Below are 27,014 nucleotides of genomic sequence, written 5' to 3' on the forward strand. Positions count from 1 at the left end.
TCAGTGAGAGTAGAGGCCATAGGACCAGGGGTCTTACAGGCCATTTAATCCAACCCCTTAATCAGAAGAAAAAACTGAGCCTTAGAGGTGACTCCAAATATAGCACTCTTTCCACTTTGTTGTTGTTCAGTCATTTCAGTCATACCTGACTCTGTGATCCCATTTTGGAGTTTTCTTGGCAAAGACACTATAGTGTTTGCCATTTCCTTCTCCAGTTCAATTTACAAATGAAGAAATTGAGGCAGATGGTGAAGGGATTTGCCCAGGGTTATGTAATTAGTAAGATTTGAACTCAGGTCTTCCTGACCCCAGCCCCAATGCTCTATCCACTGTACTACACAATGTATGTCTAGATATAGGAATAGGCAATGCTGTGTATGTGTGCATGAATCATATGTGTATATATCATGTTTTGATCTCTGGGTATATACTTAACTCTTTCCTCTCCAACCCCCCCCAAAAAAAATTGAATGTCAGTTCCTCATGGTCAGAGTTAAATTAAATTGAAAAGTTCTCTATTTGCCCCCACACTTCTCCTTGGTTCCTGGATCCAAAGATACCTGGAATGGTTAACCATGAAGCTCCCAGAGGATGCTAGGCCCCCTTCAGGAGGGGCCAAGGTGAACACACAAGAGAGGACCCTGGACACCCCATTAAGAGCCATGCATCCCAAGATCTGACTGTGGACACTAACTGGACCCTCCTCACTGTCCCTACTTCTTTCCTGCTCTGATAGCAACCTCACCCATTTATCAGATCTGGAATCAGCTCTCCACCCACAACCTGTCTCTTCTACCAGTTGTGGCTGGTTCACCTGAACTGGTGAGGAGCTAGTCCAGCCTCCACTTGCCCTGAACTTGACCCTTCCTCTCCCTTTTCTTGTTCAGAGCAACTTAACATCCAGACAATCCTTCCTGTGTCATGGCCCAGGAGACTCACCCAAATCTGGCCAGATTCCCCCCCAAATCCTCCTCCTTAAGTAGTGAGCTCCCTGTCACTATAGGAAATGAAACAGGAAACTAGATGAGCATTTGTTGGGGCTGCTCTAGAGGGGATTTCTAAAGTAAGTGACCTCGAAGGGCCAGGCCTGGTGGTTCAGTGATGAGGTCCCAGTCTCTGGGGTCCCCACCCTTCTATTGCCCTCCAGGACCCACAGAGCAGCCCCACCTGCCCACCTCCAGCAACTCTGCCCAGCAAGCTCATTCCAGACACCCACCTACCATAACTCCCCAGGGAGAATCCCTTATCTTTGCCCAGCCCCCAACCCACACAAAAACTTTCTTTTTTCACATGTCCAGAGAGAGTCTATGCCCTTACTTCATCAACACAACATTTACTACAGGTTTTTTTCCTATATGAGAGATTATTCTAGGTCCTGAAGATACAATGACAATACAGAAATAATTCCTGCCTCACAGAGTTTATTTAATACCCATGCCAAGTTGTACCAAGATTACACAGAGAAGGAGGAAGAAGAGGAACAGGGTGAGGAAGGAGAGGGAGAGGAGGAAGAAGAAAAAGAAAAAAAGAGTAGAAAGGGGAAGAGGGAGGAGAAGGAGGAGGGGAAGCAGAGAAGGAAGAGGGAGAATGGGGAGAAGGGAGAGGAGGAAGGAAAAAAAGCAGAGATGGGGCAGGGAAGAGGAGGGGAGGAGGAGGCAAGGACCAGAGGCAAGATGCCCTAAGTAGGGAACAGCTAGGAGCCCAGTGTAAATAAACTAGAGAGTACATAAAGGGCAGGAATATGAAATTAAGACCAGAAAGGCAAGCCTGACAGTAAAGTAATATGGATGCAGTGAGATGGCAGCCTTGGAATCAGGAAGACCTGAGTTCACAATCTGCCTCAGATACTGATAATGGGATCCTCAGTTTCTTTATAAAGCGGAGAAAAGAATCATAATTAATCACTGACATTTTTGAGGAGGCGATTGACTTGGGGATCTCATGCCTAGACTCTATGAACTCCTCCTTGTCTGTGGCTTTGATTGATGACTTCCTCTTTGGGACCACCATTTTTGAGAAGGCCCACAGCCAGGGTTCCACTCCTTCCCACCTGGGCTCAGTTTCCAAACTCCTCCTCCTTCAAACTCTCCCTAGGCCCTTCCAGGCTGTTTTCTGAGGGCAGGGACTGTCTCCCTTGCTTCTGTTTACCTTCCCAGTGCTTATCAGTATGCTAGGAACAGAGTAAGCATTTAATAATCCATCTATCTGTCTGTAGAACTCTTTATCTCTGTGTTTTAAAAATATCAGGTTAGCAGTTATGTGAATGATGGGTTGGAGACAGTTAGGAAGCCATGGTCATAGTCCAGGTGAGAGGTGATGGAGGTTACACTAGGCTGGTCACAAGGTTCAGGGCTGCCAATCAGTACAGGTGCTAGCTGGGCTCAGGTATTGGAGGTTCTCTCTAGACTTTGACCATGGATCAGTGGGAAAAATGCGGGCTTGGAGTCTGAGGATCTGGGGTCAAGTTCCAGCTCTGCCATTTAGGACAATAGGACTTTGGACAAGTCACTTTGTCCCCTGAGGTTTCTGATTCTCTATCTACAAAAACTGAGGGTTGGATTAACTGACTTCTGGGTCCTGTGATCTCATGAGTGCTAGAAGAGTAGATCAGTTTAGACCAGGGGGGTGAACATGTGGCCCATGGCCCACAAAACCATTTGGTCTGGCACTGCCAAGGCAACTGCAGGTGGGATTTGTAATTCTGGCAACTGTAGGTGGGAGTTGAAATTCCATAAGCCTAGGACCCTTTTAAGGGTGAATTAATTAAATATTTGACCAATAGAGCAGACTAATTTTTAAGTTTATAATTTTTTATGACCCCATGAATATTATAAATATTCAAATGACCCTTGGCAAATAAACCCTGGTTTAGACCCTCAGTCAATGGGGTGGTTCCTACTCAACTTCTGCCATACTGAATCTTCCCATCAATTCCCCACCAACAATCCAGGCAACAAGATGAAGACCTTCCTCAGGGACCTCTTCATGTTCCACCAATGCATATGTTCATACTTTCTCTCATCCTCAAAACATAAATGACCAGTTGGTTTGATTCCCCGCCCCCACTTCCCCCAGCCATATATGTAGATTTGTAGATACATGGCATCTTAACTGGAACAGACCTTTTTACTACAACCCCTTCAGATTACAAATCAGAAGCAAAGTAAGTCCAGAGATGTCTTGGAAGCTAGAAAGACCTGGGTTCAAGTTTCTACCTTTAGATACACACATATAGATATATGTGGGTATATAGATAGATAGATAGATAGATAGATAGATAGATAGATAGATATAGATATAGATATATAGATATATGTACACATATATGTATATATAATACACACACACACACTGGTTTGTGAATCTCGGGGCTCTGTGACTGCCCAAGGACTTGAAATTGCAGTGAATTCTGGCATGCATGGATAGAGAGAATTCCCTCATTGAAAATTTCTTGAATCAATAAAATTACAAGTCTAATACCACCCATCCCCAATTTCAAAAATCTCAAAAAATAGCACTGCTATGGGGATCAGATGTTCTAATGAATAGGAAGCAATTTGCTTAATAATTAAACCTTATTTAAATGTAAGATCATGAGGATGTCCTTTTCGAAGAAGACCATGACATCTGGGAGGTAATACCAAGACACTGGATTTGAGTGAGGGGAGCATTGTGCTAAGTCACTAGCCTCATTTTTTTCTCCAGAGCCGTCTGAGTCAAGAGGCCAGATAAGCATTAGGATGACTGGAGATGGGAAGCAATTGGGATTAAATGACTTGCCTAAGGTCATACAGCTAGTAAATATCTAAGACTGGATTTGAACTCAGGTCCTCCTGACTTCAGGGTAATCGTTCTACATAGAAATCCAAAGACAGAAATGAACTTGACCAAGATCAGTCAGCTACTGAGTGACAAGATCAGGATCAGAGATAGTCACAGAGTCTAGAGGGGGAATGGGTTGTAGCACTCACTGATTTCAATCCTTTCATGTCAAGGTTTAGAGGAAAAGTGACTTCTCCAAGATCATATAGAAATTAAATTAGCAAGAAATGTAGGGACAAGGCAAACCTTAAAATAATGTTGGTAGAATCTGAATAACCAACCATCAAGCAAATAACAAGCACTTGTAAGCACACACTACATACTAGACTGGCATGGTAATAAGGTCTGAACTTTTGGTGATCTCTCATCTCTTTTTTTCTTTGCCTCTGTTGCAGTCTCTATCTTTCCTTCTCTGTCTCTGTCTCTGTCTGTCTGTCTGTCTGTCTGTCTCTCTCTCTCTCTCTCTCTCTCTCTCTCTCTCTCACTCTCTTTCTCTCTCTCTCACTCTCTCTCTCTCTCTCTGGCTTCCTCTTTCTCTTTGTCTCTGTCTCTCTCTCTCTCTGGCTCTCTATCTCTGTCTGTCTCTCCCCCCCCCCCCATTCCCTACCCCATACCTATATTCTCCCTTTAGCTGTCCTTTGGTTCCCCACATTCCCAGGCTGCCAGTCTTGAGTCTTTCATACTCTAAGAGTAGCCAACTCTCCACAACCCTCTCTGGACACAGCTAAACTTCTCATACCCCTAAAAAACAACCTTGATTCCAGCCCCCCCCCCCCATAATACCCCCTAGGATAGCCCTGATTCTTACACTGCCTAGAGATATCTTTAGATTCCTAAATTTCCCCTGAAAGCATCCCTCTAAGTCCCTCAGAATCTTTAGGTTTAACTCTGTGTCCCTCTATAACCAGGGCCATCTTCCTAAGAACTGGACCTTTCATTGGGTCCAGTGACACAGGACCACCCTAAGATATATGTTTAAATACTGGGACTACTAACAGCTCAGTGGGGTTTTTTGATTGTTGTTGGGTCTTTGGGAGGAAGGGGGAACCCAGTCCCCCAGTTCACTCCACATCATGTTTCTAGCATCGCAGAGGCCCACTCCCCTGGGCTGGGTTAGCCTGCTCATAGGGTCACTCTCTCCCAGAGAAGCAAATGCTCTGGGAATGCTACCCCCCCCCCCCTTTAAGATTCAGCCTGCCCCACCCCCACCTTCAGCCTGCCTTGGGGTGGAGAGGATGAGATTTTGAGGCCAGGCCGCTTTCCCAGCGTGGGTGGGTGGCTCAGTGGGCGGCACACACCAGGGAGTAGCCTGTTATCTGTTGGGCCAGCTTCCAGAGCACTCCTCTCTGCCCGGGTTTGCCCTGCTCTGGGGCTGCAGACTCTGAAACCAGTTCGACTCCAGCCCCAAGGAACAATTCGGTAGGAAGAGGATACAGAGTTGGCCATATATGGATGGGAAGAGAAGGGGCGGTTGGTTGGTCCCCACCCTCCCACATGGCTGACGCAGCCAAGCTGGCTCCCAGCCCGCATCCCCACCATGACTGCCCTGGGGCCAGGTAGCCAGGTAAACAGGTAGCCAGGTACCCATGTACCCTGGTAGCCAGATAACCAGACAGCCAGATACCCAGGTACCTAGGTACCCAGATAGCCAGGCAGCCAGGTACCCAGGTAGCCAGGTAGAACTCAGCAGCCAGGGAGGCTTAGCAAGAAAGTGGCTGGAAATCAGATGCAAAGTCCCCAAATGGAAGGTGGTTGTTAGAAGTGGAGCATAGAACATTAAAATCAAAAGGACGTGAATGTCAGAGTTCGAAGGGAATTGCAACTTGTAGTGTTAGAATTGAAGAGACTTTAGGCAGATTGTTAGAGCTGGTAGAGCTGGTAGAACTCAGGACCATAGGACTGAAAAGGAGTTTAAAACGTAGAACATTAGAGCTGGAAAGGAACCTAAACAACAGAATATCAAAGCTGGAAACCAACCTCAGAATATAGACCTCCAAAAATATAAATAAATAAAATGGGGGGAGGGACCCATTTGTACAAAAATACTGATAGCAGTCCTTTTTGTGATTTATAAGAAATGGAAATTGAGTGGATGCCCATCCACTGGGGAATGACTGAATGGAATGCTATTGTGCTCTAAGAAAACACAACTGGGATGATTTCTGAAAAAACCTGGAAAAACTTACATGAACCACTACAAAGTGAAGCAAGCAGAACCAGGAGAATGAGAGTATACAGTAACAACAACATTGTACTATAAGGAATTGTGAATGATTTATTCTCAGCAATACAATGATTCCAGATAACTCCAAAGGACTAATGGTGAAACATGCTCCAGAGAAAGAATTAATATTGTCTGAATATAGACTAAAAACATGTTATTTTTCACTTTCATTCTATTCAAGTCTTCTTGTACAAAATGACTAATATGGAAATCTTTTACATGCTTGCACATGTAAAACCCATATCAGATTGCTTATTGTCTTTGGGAGGGAGGAAGAAAGAGAAAGAATAGAATTTGAAACTCAATTTTTTTAAATGTTAAAAAATATTTTGAATATAAAATTTGGGAAGAAAATGTATTTTTAAAAAGTCCTATTTTAAAATAGCAATTTTTTATCTAAATGAGCTTATTTTTTTTTTTTAGGTTTATTTTTTTTTTGCAAGGCCATGGGGTTAAGTGCCTTGCCCAAGGCCACACAGCTAGGTAATTATTAAGTGTCTGAGGCTGGATTTAAACTCAGGTACACCTGACTCCAAGGCCAGTGCTCTATCCACTGCACCACTTAACCTCCCTGAGTTTTTTTTTTTTTTTGTATTTTAAAACCCATATAAGAGAACTTAAGAAATAATATTAAAGTGTAAATATGTTTGGTATTCCAAGATGGAAAAGACTTTAGAAAAGACACTGTTAGAACTGGAAGGGATGTAAAAATATAGAATGCTAGAACTAGAAAGGACCTTAGAACATAGATTGTTTGGACATAGCCAGTAGGGTCCTAGTTAGTGTACACCTAACAGACACTTGGCAATATTTGCGACAGTGATTTCCATCTGAGCCTGCTAAGAACCCTGTGAGACAGACAGAATGGGTTTGGTTATTCCCATTTTATCTTTACTTGTCTGTCTGGACCTGTGATTTCATGGGTGTCAGGAGCTCCCTCGCTGATACAGGTTGGCACCTGCTCTGTGTAACTAACTCACAGTCTTTGGGAGTTACCTAGACATTATTGAAAGGCTAAGTGATTTAGGGAAAACTGAAGCCAACAAGGTTTAACCAGGTTTACCCAGGCAGCTAATAACCCAAGTAGGGTTTAATTTCAGGACCATGGATCATCATAATGCCAAATCTCAAGATTAGGAGGGAGATCCCCTCCAGTGCTCTTTTTAGAGCAGAATAAATCATGTATATGTCCTGCTTAAGTTCTGTAAAGGAAGTTTCACATGTGATCTCATTTGCTCAACTCACTAGGCTTTTGGATAATGTGTAGCTCTTACTGATAGAAAGACCTTGGGAAAAGGCTTGGGTTGTTGAAAGTTACTTTTACCTGAGAATGCCTAGAGAGGAAATTGGAGTGACCAAGGAAGAGAGAGACCAGGAGAGAGGAGTGCTTCTTCTATAGAAATCATGATATGTGCACTGAATTTGGTATCCAGAAAGAATGACTTCAAATCTTTGTTCAACTGTGTGACCTTAGTGCCATCACTTCTCTTTGGGTCTCAGATTCCCCACCTATAAAATGAAGGTGTCATACTAGTTTTTCACACAGACTTGCTTTAAAATAAACTAAGATATGTGCATCTTGGGCCATTTTTATACAAATCAACTCTCTGATTTATACAAATCAGCTTGGTATAGTGGAAATAGTACTGGATTCCCAGTCCAAGGAAATGAGTTCAAATCCCAGTCCTGCCACTTCAATGAACTACTGCAATTCACTGAACTTCTCTGGGCTTTGGAATTCCTATCTTGCTTAAATAATAAGAAGAAGAATACAGTTGGACTAGGTTACTAGATAATCCTCTAAGGTTCTTCCCATGTCTGGGTACAACAGTCAGTTATGAAATACTTCCTGTGATCCTGAAACTGAAAGTGGTATGATGAATGGGGTATTATGGACTGGTAATAGGTCAATCCAATGGCCTTTCCAGTAGGAAGAAAAAAAGAAGGAACCTCAAGGAAGAAGGAACCTCAAGGAAGCAGGAACCTCAAGGGGCCTCAGAGCTTCAGGGAAAGAAATAAAATTCAACTGGTTAAATCTCAAGCTGAAACCTGTAGGTGGGGATGGGGAGTCCCAGATGTTGGAGAGTCTTCATATGCTACCATTCACCCTATCCTCTCCACTCCAAAAGAGATGTTGTTATTAAGAGTTTGATGAACTCAGTTCAGTTAGAAAACCTGAGCTGATACAAAGTGAAATGCTTTGTGAACTTGGAGCCAGAAGACTTGGGATCAAAGCCCAGTTCTCCTGGTTAGTAGTTATATGACACTAAAGAAACTGTCATCTCTGTCACCTTTTTGTAAAGGAGGATCTCATGGGATTAATCTAAGGTCCCATGATATCTACAAGTCCTTCTATTCCCTAAATCCCACCTTTGTCTTCTTAAGCCTCAATTTCCTAAGAATCCCACTCACCCATTTACTGAAGAGTGTGACATTAGTTAGATTGTGTCTCAGTGTTTTCAACTGTAAAATGAGTAGGTAACCTCCATGACTCTGAGATCTATTCCAAGACAAAACAATGAACTGGAGACATCCATTCCTGCCCCACAAAGGCATTTGAAAGGAATAGATAAGATCATGGAGGGCACAGCACTTTGTGATCCTATACAAAGATGGTATAGGAGAGAACTTAAGAGGTCATTAAGCTGAACTCCAAATTTTACAGAGGAAGACACAGACTCAAAGAGGTTGTAAGTGATCTAAGGTCACAAGTGAACCCAAGGCCCCTCATTTCCAAGTCAGGATTCCATTCCAGCACCAAGTTTTCTCTCCCAATGTAAGCCCTCCTCCGTTAGGAGGGGTGCCTCCTTGAGCATCAGGGAGGAGGAGGGGAAGAGGAAGGAGTGTCTCAGAGAGCCAGCAGTACCCACTGGCTGCATCCCGATGTGTCAACAGGACTTGGCAACACCTCCCCTTTCCTTAGTGGGTGGAAGAATTTTGGCCCCCTGGACTTCCTTTGGGAACTGGAGATACCAGTGTTTTGCAGCCAGTGGGAAACCATGCTTTCTTAAAGGAACACTCCTTATCTGCCCAGCCACGGACACTGAACTCAAAACAGACCAGTTCCCAAAGGCCAAACTCTGCTCTTGATGGCTGAGCGGGCATGACTCCAAAGCTATGACAGACTTTGCCAGGGCATCGCTTACTGTGGAGTGAAAGATGAATTATGGTGTCTCCAAGGCAGAAGGAGCTTTGGTGTACCTGGGAGTCCAACCAAGACTCAAAGAGGACATGGGGCTGCTCCAAAGGTATATGCCAGACAAAAGCCCAAAATCCGTGGCTCCTCGGCCCCACTATAGCATCATGCTAATGTCTAATTGATGGATGCAATTTGGAATGTTGGAAATGTCCCCCTATCTCATTACCAGAGGAATTCCCAATTGGAAGGAACTTTAGAGGCCAATGAAGCCCCCTTCCCCGACATCATCTCCAATTAATTATCGACTCTCTGCTTGGAAGTTTTCAGGGAGGGAGAACTGCAATAAACAATCCCCAAAATGGAATTAAAATGAAAGCCCCTGTTTTATAAGTCATGTTGTTTTTTTAAAAACTCTGTCCTTGTATGTTACGTAGGGGCTCTAATAGTAGGCTAGTGTAAACCCAAATTACTGTTTCCATGAAGATAATAACAGTGATCAGATGTATTTTAAAGCAAATTGCCCAATTAATAAAGATGGAATAGTCTAGCAATAATTATGTTTCCTAGTGTTTAAATAAAATAAAATCTAAAATACTCATTTTGTGACATACTCAAGTTGGTGGCATGTGTTAAATTCCTCATCCTCCAAGTCAGGAGAGACCAAGTCTGGGTCATGAGAACAACACCACCTTGGTTTGAATATTAGCTCTGCCTCATGTTACCTGGGAGAATGACCATAAATCACCTAACCTGCTTCCTCCTCTGAAGAGTGATCCATCCAAGGTCCCTTACAGCTTTATGCATGCCCTGTCTTTTGTTTGGTCTGGTCATTTTTAATGAACACCTGGAAGTCTTTAGCTTCATTGAACCTCAGTTTCTCCATCTGTAAAATGGGAATAACCTCCTTTTTGTTCCACTACCTCCTTCACAGAGCTATGAAAAAGAAAATAGTTTAAGATGTAAAACAGTAGAGATTTATTCTTATCCTTAGCAACTTTTAGAGAAAAATGATTCATTTGCTCCAAAGCAAGGCTCTAAATCTCCTTTCTGAATGGGACATTCTTAAAGCCTTACATTTCTTATCATAGGCAAATCACATGGCAATCATTTGTTCATTCTCACTGGTGAAAGGCGGCAAGGAGAACCCTATCCTCTCCACCCTAAAATTGCTAAGACTAAAGAGGACTATGGGAAAAAAGAATAATAATTTTTTTGAATAAAATAAAACTCTTGATGAAGTGGAAGAGGCTAGCCAAGTGATTCCTATGCTTATAACTTACAGGAAAAGAGAAATTGTTACTGAGCATATAATGAACTCAGTTCAGTTAGAAGGCCCAAGTTCAAATCTTACATCTGTTTCCTATGACCTGTGTCACCATAGACAAGTCACTTCAGCTTTCTAGGTAGACCTCAGTTTTTTCATCTGTTTAAATGAAGGAACTAGCCTAAATCAAAGTTTCCTACCCTTTTTGTGGATCATGGACCCCTTTAGCATTTTATTGATGCCTATATAACCCTTCTTAGGATCATCTTTCATCACTTACATTCAAAAATGAAGAAAATGCCCAATTTTAGCTGAGGTTAGTGAAAATAAAGTGACTTTTTCTCATCCAATTTCCTGAACAATTCTGAAATCTATCCACAGATCCCCCAATCTGATCAGGAACCCCTGGATTGGATGCAATAAAGTCCCTTCCTGTTCTAGCCTTAGACATTCTCTATCCTGCCAGGCTATAGGTTAACATTTGATATGCTAAGGCTATTTCCAATATTAGCATCACATATTCTATGACCAAATATCCCCTGTTCTATGTACTCTAATACTAATTGTCTTTCTTTGACATTCCATCATTTCAATGATTTGAAGCTTTTTCTGATCCTCATATCCTATGTTCTAAGCTCCTTCCCCTGAATCATGTGATCCTTGGCCTGGTGGGAAAGAGGGGGGAAAAGTGGTAAAACCCCTAGAAAGTTCCGGCCACCATGATATGTTTTCTGAATTCTATTTCCAGACTCCATTGGTCAGCCAAAGGAAGAAAGTGGGGGAAGGGAATGCAACCCTTCATAAACACACAAGATAAGGTTTTACCAGGTGTCCACCAACTAGCCCAGCCAACTGAAATGTCAAGGTTTTTCCTCCACTCCCCTTCTCCTTCCTCTGCCTGTGACCTGGCTCATGTTTACTTAAAAGATATCCCTAGGATGCAAGGGGAGCGCCAGAGGCCCAGACATGAATAGATGGTTATTCAAGGTTGGCAGCCTGCCAGTCCGATAAGGGGAGGCAGCCCGCTCAGGAGTTTGGAGCCTTGGCATGAACAGAAGGGTAGGGTAGGGCACAGAACTGCCAAGCTTGGCTGTTGATACACTTAGCTTGGCCAGAAGCTGTAACACACACAGACACACACAAATACACACACACACACACACACACACACACACTGAAAAAAAAAAAAGATTTGTTGCTGTCTAAATTTGACCCAACCTATAAAATCTCACCATAGAGGGGAGCAGGGAGGAATAGGTAGACAGATTTGAGACAGCTTTCCCACTTCCTTCTCTCTGAATAGATCACAATGAAATATGATTCTGATGGCGATTATTTTGTTAAGATTGCTCATAGAACCATTATATGCTGGAGCACAAAGGGACCCAGAAATCTTGACATTTTGGTCAATCAGTAAATAAACATTTTAAAGTGCCCATTGTGTGCTAGGCATCATCCTAAATGCTGGCATCACAAAGAAAGGCAAATAGTCTATGTGTTCAAGAGGCGCCCACTCTAAGGGGGGAGACAACATGCTAACAGCTATGGACAAACAAGATAAAGCCAGACCAGCTAGGGGGAAATCAGCAGAAGGAAGAGGTCAAAAAAAAAAGAAGAAGAAGGAAGAGGTCAGAGTTAAGAGAGTCTGGAAATGCTTCCCATGGAAAGTGAGATTTGAGCTGGGACTCCAAGGGAGCCAGGGTAGCTGGGAGGCTGGGAGGAGGAGGGAGAGCACTGCAGACCTAGGTTAGAGTCTCATAGGTAGAAGTGTCTTGAAGACAATCCAGTTCAGTGATTTTTTTTTTTACCCAAGATTGAGTTTGTTTTGTTCTGTTTGGGGAGCGTGATCTCTGAATGAATTTGTTAACTAGATGGTACAGTCCTCAGACATCTACTAGTTAGATGACCCTGGGCGAGTCCCTTAACCTCTGCCTGCCCCAGTATCTTCACCTGTAAAATCAGGATCATTATAGCACCTCTCAGAGACAGTGGTACAGCGGATAGAGTGCCAAACCTGGAATAAGGAAGACTTATCTGTACCAACTGTGTGATCATTTAACCCTGTTTGCCTCAGTTTCTTCATCTGTAAAATGAACTGAAGGAGGAAATGGCACACCACTCCAATAGCTCTGCAAAGAAAATCCCAAATGGGATCATGAAGAGTCAGACATGACTGAAATGACTAAAACAACAAAAAACACCATCTCTCAAGGCTGTTGTGAAAATAAAATAATATTTGTAAAACACTTGGCAAACCTAGAAACTCTAAATGTAAATGTTAGCTATTTGAGATGGGGGAGGGGAGCAAGTACCCTTTATCTCAATATAACTGGTTTTCTTTGAAATTCCCTGTCATGGGGTGACTAGGTGGCACAGTGGACCAGCCCTGGAGTCAGGAATACCTGGGTTCAAATCTGGTCTCAGACACTTAATAATTACCTAGCTGTGTGGCCTTGGGCAAGCCACTTAACCCCATTTGCCTTGCAAAAACCTAAAAAAAAATTCCCTGTCATTGAATTTATTCATTGAAAAACATTATTATGAATAAAGGTCCATTGCCAACACCAGACTTGTAGGGATTCCTGATGTACTTTAACTTCTCATTCTTCAGATGGGAAAACCAAGGACCAAAGAAAGGGGTTTGGCTCAGATGGTAGATCGGGACAGGGCCAGGACTTGAACCTAAGGCTTCTGGATGCTGGTAAGTACCCTTTCCAAGGGAGAAAAGAGGGACACCAAATTAACCTGGCTCCGTCATGAAAGACGGCAGAAGCTACCCTCTAACTCACTGTGCTACCTTGACAAGTCAATGCCCAGGAGGGAATAGCTTCCTTAGTTTGCTTTTTCAGATGAAAAGCTTAGACTGGACTAACTCTAAGTTTTGGTTTAGCTCTGAAATCCCCTCCTTCCTTCTCTTCTGTCATAAGCCCTTTCTAGCACACACATGGCAAGATCCACATCCTGCTCCAGGACATCTCATCCTCTATCAGAAGCAAACAGGCCTAAACAAGGTTTCTCAGCTATAAAGAAGGATAATCGCATAGGACCATTTCTAAGGTCCTGTCCAGCTCTTAAAGCTGAACTCGTGACCATCTGGAGCTTTCAAAGAGTTTGTTGCTGATATTATTGTTGAGTCATTTGGTCATGTCTGACTCTTTGAGACCCCAACCCTAAATCTACATTTGATCCTGGTCTTTCAGATCATTGAGACAAGCATGTGCACTGAGAAATTCCAGAAAGGACTCTGTTCAAATCCCAGCCCTTCTATTGACAAGCTGAGAGATTCCCCTCCCACCCACCCCATCCCCATCAAGCCATTTCATTTTCCTGAACCTCAGTTTCCTCATGTATAAAATGAATTTTAGTAATACAAAATTATTGTAAAAAATATGTATTAATAACATATGGTTGTGGTGCGGCTAGGCGGCACAGTGGATAGAGCACCGGCCCTGGAGTCAGGGGTACCTGAGTTCAAATCTGGTCTCAGACACTTAATAATGACCAAGCTGTGTGGCCTTGGGCAAGCCACTTTAACCCAATGCTTTGCAAAAAGAACTAAAAAAAAATAATAATATATGGTTGTGGTTAGGAATCAAATTGGATGATGGCTGTAAACTAGTACATAATTATCAACCATAAGAAAGTGTGTTGTTCAACTCACTTATACTAAGGTATTATTAGCTGATAACAGTTTACTGAGTACTTTCTTGGGATTATATGTTTCCCTCTTAAGAGATAACAAAATACAGATAGACGGAGACAGTTAAGTAGCACAGTGGATAGAGCACCAGCCCTGGAGCCAGGAGGACCTGAGTTCAAATTTGACCTCAGACACTTAATAATAACCTAGCTGTGTGGCCTTGGGCAAGCCACTTAATTCCATTACCTTGCAAAAACTAAAAAAAAAAATAATAAATGTAACAAAATGCAGATACTAATGCTCCAAGCAAAGGGACAGAGATCTCTGCCACAGCCAAGGTGGGGTTGATTTCCTCCCAGAGGGTGCCCCCCTTGAAAACATCACCACCTTCTTCCTTCCATCCAGTTCAAATGGGAAAACCATCTGATGCTGAAGTAATGTGGGAGAGTGGAAAGCAACTGGAGAGATTTGAGTCTGAATCCCAGTTTGGATATTGATTAGCTTGGGAACCCTGGACAAGTGAGCCTGGACTGACTTACATACACCCTGAGCCTCGATGTCCTCCATAAAATGGATTGAATAAGAACTCTACTATATACCCTAGAGGGTGGTGACAAGATCAGCTGAGTTAATACTGTTTTGCAAAAAGTAAAAACTCTTGTAAAGGTTACATGTTCTCTAAAGCTTTGGACTGTTTCGACAGACTGGGGAAGCTGAGGGACACCCGCAAAGAATCCTACTTTTAAAAGTATAAACTAAAAAGTATAGGACCACAGAGGAAAGCAATTCTATTGAGATAGTTACAGAAATATTTTTATAACAATTTATTAGACCAATTACTCATGATAAGGTAGGCTAATCTCCCTAAATGGTGCCTTCTGTGTCCATTCATGCAGGCTTGGCAGAATAGTCCCATCATAAAATCACAGCATCTGCCTTCCATGGTCATCTAGCCCCAGCCAAACGCAAAGCGTATCCTTTCTACCACACACACGGCAAGATCCGCATCCTGCTCCAGGACATCTCATCCTCTATCAAATGGGGAGGCAGAGTTTAAACTAGATCCAAGCTCTGACGTTTTCTGTCTTAAGGTTTTCCCCAATAAGCCATGTGCTAAGGCCCCTCCCAGGCCTGGCATGCTATGTAGAAGACTCCTCCAAAGTCATCTATTCCATGTTCTGTGGGCCCTCCCAGATATTAAGGTACCTCCTAGTTCTGTTCCTCAGTTCTAAGGTCCTTCCTAGCCCTGGCAGTCTGGGTTCTAGGGTCCCTCCCAGTTCTGACATTCTGTCTCCCTCAAGTCCTCAATCCCCTCCAGACTCTGAATTCTGATTCTTTGGGGGGCTACCATCTAGTACAATGATATGACCTTTGGGCTCCTTCTAGACGCAGATATAAACTTCCCCACTCCGGGCCAGGCCCCTGTCTGATTCACCACGGGACAATACTCTCCTTGCACAGGAAATGGCCTTCTGAAATAACTTTCTTTCCATCCTTCTTGCATTTCCAGAAGGGGACAGAGTCCATTGTTTGGCCGGAGCCCGTGATGGAACGGTTAACCCCAGGCAGGAGACAGGGGCATAGCATTGCCCTGTCTGAGGGCTGGTGTATTTTTAGACTTGAATTGTTTACTCTTCATCTTCTCCTCTCCAAAGTCCTCTCTTTCCCCACAGAGCCAGCTCTCCCTGTGGGCCCGCCCTCGGCATCCTGTCCTCCCTCCTGGGGACTGCTCCTTTCACGCTGGGCCCCTCTCGCTGTGGGCTCTGCACTAGGGCTGCCTACTGTGCAGCTGCGGGGAAGCAGCCAGCTGCAGCGGGGGCTGCTCAGGGCCGGACGGGCCGCCAGCCTGCAGGGGAGAAACCCCCGGCTTTGCAAACCTTAGAGCAGCTAGACAACTGTGAAGTGATATTATCAATAACAACACCAGGGAGAGAATGGTGTTTGGGGTGAGCCTGCAGAAGATGAGCTGGCATCCACACACTTGGATTCAACTACAAAAGCAAACCAATGTGCCTGGGCAAGAATGCAGAATTTGAAATAGAAAGAGTATTTTCTATCCTTTTATGGCAGCTTGTCCTAGATCATTTGTAGCTGAGCTCTGTCCAAGGCAAGGCAACTGAAAGTTCTTAGGTCCTTACTGTGGATCAGGTATGTGCTAAGTTCTGGGGCTCCAAAGAAAGGCAAAAAGCCACCCCCTCTCGGGGAGAACGCAGACAAATGAGGGAGACAAAATAGAAACAGTTATGGGCAAACAAGATAAGAGGAAGTAGCTAAGTAGACAGACAGACAGACAGACAGACAGATAGATAGATAGATAGATAGATGATAGATAGATAGACAGATAGATATACAAGTAGATAGGCAGACAGGCAGACAGATAGATGATAGATAAATAGATAGATATACAAGCAGATAGACAGATAGGTATGTAGATAGATAGATGATAGATAGATATAGAGAGATGGAAAGATGGATGGATAGGTAGGGAGATTATAATTGGAGATAATTAACAGAGGGAACACTCAAGCTTTAAGGGGGATTAGGAAAGTTTTCTTTTGTAGAAGGTAGGATTTTAGGTGAGAATTGATGGAAGCCAGGAGGATGAGATGAGGAGTAAAAGAGATCCAGGCATGGGAAAAAACCAATGAAAATTTTTAAAATCAGGAGATAGTTTTGTGGAAGGAACAGCCAGGAAGTCAGCGATCATTGGATCCCAGAGTTCATGGAGGGGAATGAGGTGGTTTGTCCTTTGGTCCAGAAAAAGACCACAAGATCCAGGAGGTGATGCCATGACAAGCAAATGAACTGGATTGGAGTCAGAGGGGATGTGCTAAGTCATCAGCTTCACTTTCTCCTCAAGAATCATCTGAATCTAGTGGTCAGATATGAATCAGAATGTCTGGAGATGGCCGTGGATGTGAGGCAGTCAGGTTTAAGTGACTTGCCCAAGATCACACAGTAGTAAGGGTCAAGTGTGTCTGAGGGGGAGAGGGAGGGAGGGAGGGAGGGAGAGAGAGAGAGAGAGAGAGAGAGAGAGAGAGAGAGAGAGAGAGAGAGAGAGAGAGAGAAAGCTGAAATAATAATAGGCAGTACAGAAGCAGTCAGTGGACAAGTACCTTTCCTACCCAGCAAGCTAACAGTGCTCTTTCTCTTTCTCTCTCTTCTCTCTCTCTCTCTCTCTCTCTCTCTCTCTCTCTCTCTCTCTCTCTCTCTCTCTCTCTCTCTTGACCTATCATTTGAGTTACATTCACATGAAACTTCCAGTCTCCAAACACTTTATGATACAGTCTGTTATCTTTCTTCTCAACAAGCCTGTACTATTCCTATTCAGAGGGTCACAGATTAAAGGTAGAAGGGGCCTCGTCCCATTTTGTAGAGAAGATCCTCATATAGGTACAGGTTGGGCTAAATGGACACTCAGTTTTCTTTCATCTCTGAGATTCTAAACAAGCCTTAAGTCCTTATGGTGTACCAAGCATGTGCAAGCATTTGAGCCTCCTAACAAGCCTGGAAAGGAGATTATTCCCATTTTACAGTTTAGAACACCAAGGCAGACAGGACTTGCCCAGAGTCACACAGTCAAAATGTCAGTGATGGGACCTGTCCATCTCTCAATCTTCTCTACCATGTGGTTCCTCAGATTCATATGACAGGACTAAACACCAATTCTTTGCAAGAAATAAAACATAGAAAAATGCAAAAAGCACCATCTTGACCACCACTGGTGGTCAAACATCCAGAGATGCATCCTCAAGGTCTGCAGCCTCAACACCCTCAGTGTTGGCTCATTCCAAAAACTGAGCTCAATACTCTACAGGGAGAATGGGGATACCCTAGGAACCAGGGAGGGGTTTTCTCTTTCATTTGCATATTGCAATGTCTTATGGGAAAAGACTGAGAAGCAATTCTGGGGTGGGTCGGTGGATCAGGATGGGGTGTGAGTGGGTGCCATCAAATCAGAGAAAGGACACTCAGACTTGTTCTTGGGGAAACTGGAAGGACAAGTGGCATAGACTGGGTTAAGGAACAGGTCACCCCAACTGAGCAGAAAGGGAATTTACCATATCATGCCTGCATCTCAAGTACTTTGAGTTTTGCTTCATGAAAATAAAGGAGAATGTTTCTGCTTTGACCTATGTAGGACCAATATATCCTATCTTGAGAGAATAATTCCTGTAGGATTTTAGAAGTTAAAGAATTCCAGTTTGAGAGGGACCTCAGTGGTCCCAATGATCCCCAAAAACAACTGAAAAGGAATTGATGAAACCCTTTCCTTGCAATGTCCCTGGGAGAGAAGTCATGCAAGTAGCATGTCCCCGTTTGACAGATGAGGAAAATTGCGGTAACTTGGATCCAAGATGTAAATCTGGAAAAGACCCAAGAATCTGAGCTATAGAGTCAAAAGGGACATCTCAGGAGCCATCTAGCCTAACCAATGATCTCATGTTACAGAAGGAGGGACCAAGGGGCTGTAATGAACTCGGTCAAAGCCGGGAAAGCACTTCTAGCACCTTGACCAAAAGGCAGGCATTTTTCTGTGAAAGCATGGTGGATATATACACTGGTGCTGGAGTCAGGGAGACCTGAGTTCAAATCCCACCTCAGATACTAACTAGGAGGCCCTGGGCAAGTCACTAAACCTCAATCTGTCTCCTATAAAATGAAGTAATCATAGCACCTACCTTCAGGGGTGGTTTTGAGAGTCATAGGACATAATATTTATAAAATGTCTGTCCAATAAATGCTGACTACCCCCAAGTAGAGGAGAAAGAAGCCTGGAGATGAACCAGGTGGATTTCAGTTCAAATATTTGTGCCCCTTCCTGATTTGAGCTTGGACACCATTGGAACACCCCAAGCATCCATTTTCTCATCTGGATAATGAGGCATTGAACTGGACCGTTTCTGAGTTCTTTGAAGCTCTTACTCAAGAGCCTCAGCCTCATTTTCCTCATCTGTAAAATGAGTGGATTAAAATGGATGACACCAAAACTGCGATCCTGGATAGTAAAGTGACCCAACTTCTGGAAGCAAAGGCATCAATGGGACGTGACCACAGCAGTGGAAAGAATAAGGAGGCGGGTTCAGGCATCCCCATGATCAGAGACCACATCTCTCTACACCACTTTAAGATTCAGAAAACCCTGTAGAATCATTTTCTCAATTAAACTATACAATAATCCATAGAATTTCAGAAACTGAAAGGGCTGCAGAAACCACCTACTCCTACTTCCTGGGATTGTTATTGATTGCTTCGTGGACCAGTGTTGGGAACCTTTCACCTCCAGGCCTGTCCAGTGCCTCCCTCTTCATTTTATGCCCTTTGAAGTCCCGTACAAATGGGTGGTGACTAACTTTTCTGAATTGACTTGTATCTGGTTGACCCAGGTCTGAGTGACCAGCCTCTTGTCATACAATCAATAAAGGTGAGAGTTAAGAAGAGGACCTTTGAATCTGAACTATGACCCCTGATTACCTGAAGAGTTCAGGTGACCCACCCAGTCAATTGAGATGGATCAGAAGATTTAGTTAGAAAAGCAAAGCAAGGGGCAGGTAGATGGCACAGTGGATAGAGCACCCAGAGGACCTGAATTCAAATATGGCCTCTGACACTTAATAATTACCTAGCTGTATGACTTTAGGCAAGTCACTTAATCCCATTGCCTTGCACAAACCAAATAATTATAATTATAATTATTATAATGAAAAGGAAAGAAAAAAGAAAAACCATCATGCTGGGCTTTGGCGAGTTCATTTTATCCAACCCCTTCATTGTCCAGATCAGAAAAATGAAGCACGTTTGGACTAGAATGACAGGATATTCAGGGATTGGTTGGACCAGATACCTGCAGATGTCCTTTCCATCTCTGAGCTTCAGTTTGGGGTTGTTGTTTTTAGAATGTAAACCAAAGGATTATAGGATTTAGACATATCAATTGGCATAATTTATTTAAAGTGCCTTTCAAACCTTAAAGCACTGGATAAATTCTTTAATATAAATATTATTATTATTAAATCAGGAAAAGACCTTGGTGATTACCTAATCCAACTCTCTCATGTGACAAATGAACCTCAGAGAGTTTAAGCTGCTTGCTCAGGGTGACACAGGTAATAAGTTCTAGAAGCAGAACTTGGATCCAGGCCCTCTGCTCTTCCCATGAGACTGTGCCCAAAGCTCCGTGCTTTTTTGCAGACAAATTAAAACCTTCTCTCTGCCTTTATTGCTATCAGCTTCTCCTATAGACACATCCTGAAGTGTCTCCTCCATGACCTAGAACCCTAGAATCCCCCAAATCTTGGCACCTCAGAGTTTAAAGAATCAAAGAGACCATCTAGTCCAGTCTGTAATTAAAGGGAAAAAAATTCCCCCTAATGCATAACATCCCCACTCTCAGCCAGCACTCCCCCCCATCCTTCTTCTGGAGAAAGGGTAAGGGAGGTCAGATGTCCTCTGACTGTCCCAGCAGGATGTTTACAGCTCCCCTCCCACCAAGCCTGCCCCACGATGTTGTTGCCAGCCCCTTCAGCCTCCCATGGATGGGTCTCCCAAGCTGTTTGTCTGGTTATTCTTCTAGAGGCATCTTCCTTCCCACATGTGTATCCTCCTCCTCACCACAGCTGTGTTTGTAGCACAAGGAGCAGCCCTGGACATTATTTCCCAGCTGATGAAAAAAATAAAAAAATAAAAAAGGAAAAAGGCCGATACAATGGGAGGGGGTGGGGAGGGCCACTTAGGATTCCTCCTTTTCCTTTCATAGTCTAGGGCAGTGGAATGAGGACCAGAGAGATCAGTAGAATGGAAGCCTCCAGAAGGCAGGGAATTTTTCCTCCATTTTTCTTTGTATCCTTGTGTCTCACATATAGCAGATGCTTAATCAAATTCTTTTCAGATTGGGCCTGAGCTGGGATTTTAACTTCCAAGTTGTGTGACCCTGAGCAATTCCCTTAACTCTTAAGAGAACTTCACTTTTTCCCTCTGGAAAGGGGGAAGAGTCATGTTTTCCACCACCTGGAACATGGCTTCTCAACATTGAAGAGCAATAGAGATGAGAGCTGTTTTCTCAGCGACCTCCTCCTCCCCCTCCACATGCCCAACTTTAATGAAGACTCGAGGATTAAGGATTGAGCAAGAAGGGTCCTGGCAGGTCATCTGGTCCCACCCACTTATTTAACGGGGAGAAACAGGCTTAGGATGATATGAGGGCAACAACTCCAATTACTTGTCCAAGGTCACACTGGCAGCAAGAAACCAAGGCAAGACTTGCATACAGGTCCCCCAACACTCTTTCCTCTTCAACAGCTGCTCAGGTAGCATTTTACCTTGGAACTTCCCAAGGTATCATCATGTAATATTGTGTATTAAAGCTATCTGGGGTAGAATTGAATCCCCTCCTATACTGCAAGCTTCACATAGATGGGGAAGATGTCTTATCTAAGGTTTGGTTCTCCCTTAGAACAGAGCATAGTCTTGTGCATACACTAGGTGTCTATGAAATGTTATTTATGGGGATTTTTTGAGATTGTTTTCTTTTTGAACTTTGCCATATTGGTGTGTTATGTTGAGAGGCAGTTCAGAGGACAGAGTGAGGGACCTGGACTCAGGAAGACCTGATTCATATACAATAGGTGCCTACTAAATGTTTGTCACTTTATATGGCTGTCCTATTTTTCTGCTTTGTCATAACACCAATGTGTTACCTTGCATTATTTTGTGTTACCTTTAGAGGCAGCTCAGAAGACAGAGTGAAGGCCCTGGAGTCAGAAAGATTAGACTTGTAGATAGCAGATGCCTACTAAATGTTTGCCACTCTATGTGGCTCCCTTATTTTTCTGTTTTGCCACATTGCTATTATATTGCATTGCTTTGTGTTTCATTTAAAGGCAGTTAAGGGGGCAGTGAGGGACCTAAAGTCAGGAAAACCAGGTTTATATACAACAGGTGCCTACTAAATGTTTACCACTTTATGTAGGCATATTGGTGTTATGTTGTATTGTTTTGCATTATATTTAGAGGCAGCTCAGAGGATGGAGCGAAGAATCTGAAGTCCAGAAGGCCTCAAATCCAGCCTCTAACACTTACTAGCAAGTCACTTAAACTGTCTGCCTTAGTTTCCTCATCTATAAAATGGGGATAATAAGAATAGCCCCTTCCTCCCAGGGTTATTGTAAGGATCAGATGGTATATGAACAAAATACCTTAGCCCAGCGGTTCTATATCAATGCATCTTTGTTTTCATTCTTATTACTGGGTCCCTACTGTCCACTTAGATGGCCAGCCATCTCTTCCTGGATCCAGAGACTTCTAAGGGCTCTTGATCCTGCCTGCCTTCACCCTCCCACTCATGAGGACCCACTTGGAGTGGCTGCCATGCCTGCCATTCTCCAAGGGGAAATCCTCATGCCAGCCTCCATCCCAGGGCTAGAGTCTCCTGGGTCCCACTTCCTCTGCTCACTTCCAGCCTAGCTATCGCTGGCTCCTCAAACAGACAGGGAGTTCTCTCATGACTAATCCCGCTGCCTTTCAATGACATCCTGCATTGGCCCTCCCTGGTGGGAGAGCCTGGCTCTGCCCCCTTCAGAGGGTGGGGTCTGATGTAGGCAATTGTAAAAGGTCAAAAGAACCAGTCCTTCCCACATGCAGGCCTAATAGATGGTGGCTGAGGGGAGAGGAGGCTCCTGAGGTCTTCCTTTCACCCATCCATTCATTCAAGATGCCCATCATTAAACAACCACCATCCCATCTGAACCCTGCAGTCCCGTCCAGCTCTAGTGCTAAGCTCCTATTATTATATGGCAGGAGATCAAGAGCCTGCCTCACAATCAGGAAAACCTGGGTTCAAGTCTTGCCACTGACTCATACTGACTGATGATCCTTGGTAAGTCTCAGGGACCATGGGGAAGAGATTGCAGGAAGGGCTTTAGAAACAGTGAGGGTATCTAGGTGGCGCAGTGGATGGAGCACCAGCCCTGGAGTCAGGAGGACCTGAGTTCCATTGAAATCTCAGACACTTCATAATGACCTAGCTGTGTAGCCTTGGGCAAGTCACTTAACCCCATTGCCTTGCAAAAAAAGAGAAAAAGTAATGAAATATAATGAATTGTGAGTGCCAGTAGGACAGCCCAATGGAGATCATAAGATTTTGCTCTGGAGGGGACCTTGGAGATCATCTTAAACCCTAGAATACTGTGTCACTTCCTTGAATGACAATCTATCCAGAATGTTATGTCACCACTTGCCACTGAATGCCATATCTCCTCTGGTCCAATGGCTCCCTTTGAAAATTATATGGAAGATAAAGAAGAGGAAAGAGGAATAAGATCTTCCTCCCTTCTTCCTTCCTTCTTCCTCCCATGGGATCCCCTTCACCAGGAGGTTCCTTAAATATACTATCTCCCATTCTTGGGATCAAACTGAAATTCTCCTAGGTCTTAGCTAGGGAAGGCCCCCAAAGGCCAGGCTAGCTTGTTTGCTCACCTAGCGATGCTGTTCTCTTTTTGATCTGATCACACCTCATAAATGGATCTAGGCATGGATTCATCCTTTACAGTTAGTTTAACACCTAATTAATATCTTGTAATAACACTCTGACCGTCTGTGACCAAATCTCAGAGCTGAGGAAAGGGAATTATTTCCCCCTCCCCCTATAAACACATAAAACTATATGCAAAATATTTGCAAAGTAATTTATTGGGACTAGGGAGAGAAGAGGGACTAGCACCTGGAGGGATGAGGAAAGGTCTCACCTAAGAAGTGTGGTTTGGTTGAGCGGTGATGAGAACTAGAGAGTCAGTCTGAGAGATTAAAAAGGAAGGGGAGAGAAAATTCTTTGCTGAAGCCCTTAGGAGTCCAAAGATAGAGTGTCCTGTGTATAGAACAGGAAAAGGCCAGTTTGTCTGGACTGCAGAATGTAGAGTTACATTAAAGAAACCAGAAAAAGTAGGTGTTGGTATGATTATAGGAGTTTGATCAGGACCAGCGTTGAGGTACACTCCCAGAGGGAGATGCCGAGACTCGACTTTTCCCAGCATTTCCCAGACCAGGTTCCTCTAAGAAGGGATGGGAACTTAAAGATGCTAGAACCACAGGTCTAGAGCTGGAAGGAGACCATTCAATGCTAGGCCAATCTTCTCATTTTACAGATAAGGAAACGAGATCCAGGAAACAGAAGACCTTTCCAAATCACCCAGGTAGTCTTAGAAATGGAATTTTAGCCCAAATTCTCTAACAGGAAAGAACGAAGCATTTTCCACTGTTTTGTACTACCTTACCCTAATCCAGAGATGATCTTCAAGATTTTCCTTTGGTCAAAAACCTCATAATCTGTGGCCAACTGGATGATGAGTTTCTCTAAGTATATTTCAACTAGAGTTGGGTTCATCCTTCAAATTGGATAGAATCTACCAGAATTTGAACTCTGTGGTGTGGGGAGGCAGTGTTTCTGAGTAGGAAGAAGGCTCTGGGTTTGAATCCCATCGCTAATGTATGACTTGCCTGAACTTGGAAAAATTATTTGATTTCTCTCTGGGTTTCACTTTCTTCATTTATTAAATGGGTGGGTTGGACTAGATGATACCTAAGGGCCTTCCCATTCTAACTCTATGATTCTACTATCTCAGAGTCAATCTCATGTAAAAATGAAACTGATAAGGAGGAATTTAGTTGATCATTTTTAAATATATTTTTAATTGTCAACCATTTGGTTTTTTCCTTCCTTTTACCTCCCCCAACCCAATGAAAAAAAGAAACATAGAACCCTTGTACTGCATAAGCACAGTCAACCAAAACAAATTGCAAGATTCATTAACAGGTACCCTAAATAAAGGTAATATAGCACAGGAAGGGCTGATCTACAATTCAGAAGAACTGGCTCCATATGTCACTTCTGTTAACACATGGACTGTGTGACTCTGGATGAGTCACCCAACTGCCTGGATAAAGGGACAATATTCCTATGGGAGTACCCCTGGTCAGTAAAATCACAGGTCATAAGTCTCAACCCTTTCAAAGCTGTCTAAAAGAGACTAAGAGCATAAACTCATTGTTTACTCCTTCCCCAAACTATCTCCTATATCGACTTAGGGGTGTATATGCTGTCTTCCCCTTTCGAATATAAGACATCAGAGGGTCATAACTGTTTCTCTTTTCTTTTTTTCTTATAATGGTAAAGAACTGGCCCTGGGCAAGTCTAGACCTCAGTTTCTTCTGCTGTAAAATGAATAGGTTCTCAGTTTTTTGTCCTGAACACATTTGTCATTTTGATAAAGCTAGGGACCTTTTTCCAAATCATGTTTTTATTTTAAATTCATCTTTAAGGGAAAAGCTAAATTTCATTTGAAGTTTATGAACCCTTGAAATTAATCTAAGATATATTAGAGACCCACAAACCCCAGGTTAAGAACCCCCAAATTAGATGTTCCCTTATAGTCCTCAGCTACTCTGAGTAGAGATCAGCTAAGTACTGCTGTAATGGATAGAGAGCTGGGCTTGCAACCTTCCTGAGTTCAAATCCAACCTCAGACACTTACTAACCATATGACCCTGAGCAAGTCACTTAACCCTGTTTCCTTCAGGTTTTCCATCTGTAAAATGAGGGGGAGAAGAAAATGACAAAGCTCTCCAGTATGCTGGCCATGAAAACTCATATGGGGTTATGAAGAGTGGCATACATCTGAACAACAATACACTCAACTGACTTCTCTATGATGCACAGGTAGGCTTTCCAACCCTGTCTATTTAATGCTTTGCCCAAATTGATTTAGTCGACCATTTACTGAGCCAGGCCTAGACACTGAGCTCCTCATTCCTATCCCAGTGCCCTTTCTACTAGATTATACAACCTCCCAGCATTTGGCTCCAGTAAGGCGGCGAGGCCACCTGTCCCAGGAGTGACTCACTATTTCCAGTGGTTCCAAGAAGATTCCCAAGATATTGATTGAAATGACATTTAGTCTCCTAGGCTGAAGGCAAGTCCCTGGCCTATGGAGGAACCATCACCATCAGGTTAAGTTACACTCTGGAGGAATTCATCCAATCATAAGATTACAGTTCTAATTCTGAAAGGGACCTTTAAAGTTTTCAAAACATTCAAAAGGCTATTTGTTGGGTCAAGTTCCCCTTAAGTATGTGAAAATAAAAGATTCTATCCAAAGGTAGGGGCTCTCAGATCCAATTCCTGTTTATTTGTAATATAACCTTAGACAAATCACTTAATTAGTTTCCCTTGCCTCAGTTTCTTCATCTGAGAAATGAAAGTTGATCCCTAAGCTGGATCATAGCTCCAAATCTGTGATCCTCAGAGTTCTGCTTCTCCAACCAGCATTATGAGGCACTGTGCCAGTCTTTGTCTAAAGATCCCTAGTGAAGGGTCATAGATGAGATCATAGATTTAGAATTTAAAAGGACCTCAGAAATCATCTTGTCCCAATATCTTTATTTTACATGTGAGAAATTTGGAGACCACAAAAATTAAATGAGGGCTTTAAAGGACAGAAAGAGTATTTTAACCAAGGTCCTCTGATTCCTCCAACTTTGGAGTTCACTTTCCATTGAGCCACCCTGCCTCTTATTGTAGGAATTCCCATTTAGGAATGCTTTAATTGGACATTTTTCCTTGTATAGAATCAGTTAGAGCCTTCTTTGGCACTTCTCCCATTTGTCCTGGTTCTGCTCTCTGGGGTCAATCAGAACAAAGCTGAATCCTCTTCCCATGGTAGCCCTTCAGATACTCAAAGCTACACAACATGTCTTCTATTGTTTGCTTTTCTCCGAAGTCCAAACCTCTACCAATTTCTTCAACTAACTATCAAATGGCTCAGCCCTCAGTCCTTCCACCAACCTGGTTGCCCTGCTCTGGCCTCCCTCCCTCTTATCTATGCCCTTCCTAAGTTGGAGAATAGGCTGGACACAGCCCTCATGAGGGACCTGA

General features: G+C 43.3%; 1 long non-coding RNA gene across 3 annotated transcripts in view; it reads left to right on the forward strand.

Annotated features, from left to right (window-relative positions):
- The first annotated feature begins 11,728 nt into the window (after positions 1-11,728).
- Positions 11,729-27,014, forward strand: part of LOC141512406 (uncharacterized) — a 31,638-nt gene continuing 16,352 nt past the window's right edge. For 2 of the 3 annotated variants that reach the window (XR_012475477.1, XR_012475476.1), the window contains exons 1-3: positions 11,729-12,116; positions 13,061-13,150; positions 25,660-25,799. This is a non-coding gene — a long non-coding RNA (uncharacterized LOC141512406). The remainder of the gene's footprint in view (positions 12,117-13,060; positions 13,151-25,659; positions 25,800-27,014) is intronic. The other variant, XR_012475478.1, reaches the window with a different exon arrangement.

The sequence above is a fragment of the Macrotis lagotis genome, chromosome 2, assembly GCF_037893015.1.
Source record: "Macrotis lagotis isolate mMagLag1 chromosome 2, bilby.v1.9.chrom.fasta, whole genome shotgun sequence".
Lineage (NCBI taxonomy): Eukaryota > Metazoa > Chordata > Mammalia > Peramelemorphia > Peramelidae > Macrotis > Macrotis lagotis.